Raw genomic sequence first — 2,517 nt, 5'->3', positions numbered from 1 at the left:
TAATAAACTCTGACAAGCAAATTATATCAGCTTCAGTGTGTGTGTGTGTGTGTGTGTGTGGGGGGGGGGGGTTAATCCCTTCAGTTTTGCTGCTGATTTTCTTTGTCAAGCGTGAGAGAGTAATTAATCAGATCTGAAATGAGATTCTGGAATTAAAAATGGGGTGGGGGGTGGGGGGGGGCGTCTAGCCTTAATAAACTCTGACAAGCAAATTATATCAGCTTCCTCCTCCTCATCATCATCCTCCTCCTCCTCCTCCTCCTCCTCCTCCTCTATTTCCACCGTCTCCCTCCACAGTGTTTATCGTCTCTCAGCTCACAGACCGAAGGTGTTTCTCCTCATTCTGACCACTTCCTGTTTCCGTACCTGTTCCTCTGCAGAGGCCATCTTACACCTGAGCAGCTCTCAGTGCAGACCTTCATCCGCTGCACTGGACCAATCAGGAACTGAAGAGTCAGTGTTTGAATTCCTGGGCTGCATCCTCCAAGGACGCGGTCTACCTGGACTGGATCCTTTCAAGTCCGTGAAAATGGGCTGTAAATTCAAACAGGTCTAAGCTTTGGCGGCTTTTACCGCCATACGCTCTGTCGCCTAGCAACCGTGACAGCTGACACACAAAGCAGGAAAAGAATGAATACTGAACTTTTCACAACTGTTTCTTTTTAATTTTGTTCTTCTATTTTATTGTAAAGTGAACAAAGACTGATGATAATCCAGAGTGAATAAATGTTCCAACCAGCAGGAACAGATCAAATCAAATGTAATGATTTCTACCTTAGTCAGTTAAATAACCTGCTGCTGTCATTCTGCTCGTCTCTGATGTTGCTGCTATTTTCTAATGACTGTAAAAATGTCCATAGCTGCATGTTGGTTATTTATTCTACAGTTTTATATTGTTAAAACACTTTACAGGATTATATTGTTTATATCTTAACTCTTCCCTATTATGTTATTCTTACACATTTTTCTAAGGTCCTCATCTGTGTGACTATTTTCAATCATCTTTCTGCTGCTGGAAATCTGCCCATTGTGGGACAATAAAGGGATTTTCTATTCTATAAAAAGGGTAGAAAGATATAAGTAAATCTAAACAATGTATGTGTAAAGAATATATAGTTCAGCAAATTGTGTAAATTAGCAATAAAAGATTTAACTCCTATCAGATTTATAGTCCCCACCCTGCAGATCTATTAGAATCTGTCCTTAAATTCCAGCCAAACCCATTTAATCAGTAACAGATTAAAACCTTTAGATAAACCAAACATTACCGCCACATATCTGACTCTATAACCATTAAAACAACTATTTTCATTCATTTCAGACGGAACTATTCACTGACTGGATTATATTAAACTGAACTTCCAATTTTCACCACTGGTCGGCGCCAAGTAACCTTTCCTCTGATCACAGCTTGCTTGGTCTCACAATGAATCCTGGGTAAACCAAGGATAGCGAGGATACATCGGACCCGTCCTTCAAATCAGGCAAAAAGAAGGACGCATTTTAAGGCCGCACAACGAGGAGTCTTGAGCCGTTTCTCAATTCACTAGAACACGAGTACGGACTTGTGTCCTTTCCAAGTCTGTTCTTGAGAAGAACCCATGAAAGTGTGGACTTGGTGAGAACAGGAGCACGCAGCATAGATATGGGTCAATTAGAACAGAGGTGTACTGATGACATCACCATTCGCTCAGCTCGTCTAGAGCTGCATTTCACCTCCTGTTATTAATCGTCTCTAGAACACAAGAACGCTCAAGATCACATATTGAGAAACGGGCCGTTGCTCAATATGCGATCTTGAGCGTTCTGTTCCAAACGCCAAGAACGCAAGATAGAGAACGTGCCAAATCCCCGGATGTTGTTCTGGCCCCGCCCTCTTTACCCAGCATGCATCAGAGCAGACTTGTCCGTTCTTGAGATTGACAGCTGTCCCAGCATGCACTGCAGCAGCAGCAGCTTCTAAAGCTCCATTCAAAGTTAAACGTTCTCTTTTCTGTTGCTGTTGTTCGATAGAAGTACGTTTTAAGATTATTTGAGGCGAGAATATTAAACTTTAAAGAGTCACTATATGGAACATTTACTGATTTAATGCGTAATAAAAAAAAAATCCGAAATTGAGATGACTGCAGCAACCAGCGGACCTCCCGGGCTAACGGCAGCCAGGGCTAACGTTAGCCTGTCTGCAGCGGCCAGGGCTAACATTAGCCCGTCTGCATTAGCCAGGGCTAACGTTAGCCGGTCTGCAGTTGCCAGGGCTAACATTAGCCCGTCTGCAGCGGCCAGGGCTAACATTAGCCCGTCTGCAGCGGCTAGGGCTAATATTAGTCCGTCTGCAGCGGCTAGGGCTAATATTAGTCCGTCTGCAGCATCCAGGGCTAAGGTTAGTCTGTCTGCAGCAGCCAGGGCTAACGTTAGCCCGTCTGCAGCGGCCAGGGCTAACGTTAGCCCGTCTGCAGCGGCCAGGGCTAACGTTAGCCCGTCTGCAGCGGCTAGGGCTAATGTTAGCCCGTCTGCAGC

The sequence above is a fragment of the Cyprinodon variegatus genome, unplaced genomic scaffold (genome assembly GCF_000732505.1).
Source record: "Cyprinodon variegatus isolate N-32 unplaced genomic scaffold, C_variegatus-1.0 Scaffold1060, whole genome shotgun sequence".
NCBI lineage: Eukaryota > Metazoa > Chordata > Actinopteri > Cyprinodontiformes > Cyprinodontidae > Cyprinodon > Cyprinodon variegatus.
Note: the sequence above shows the minus strand (reverse complement) of the source record.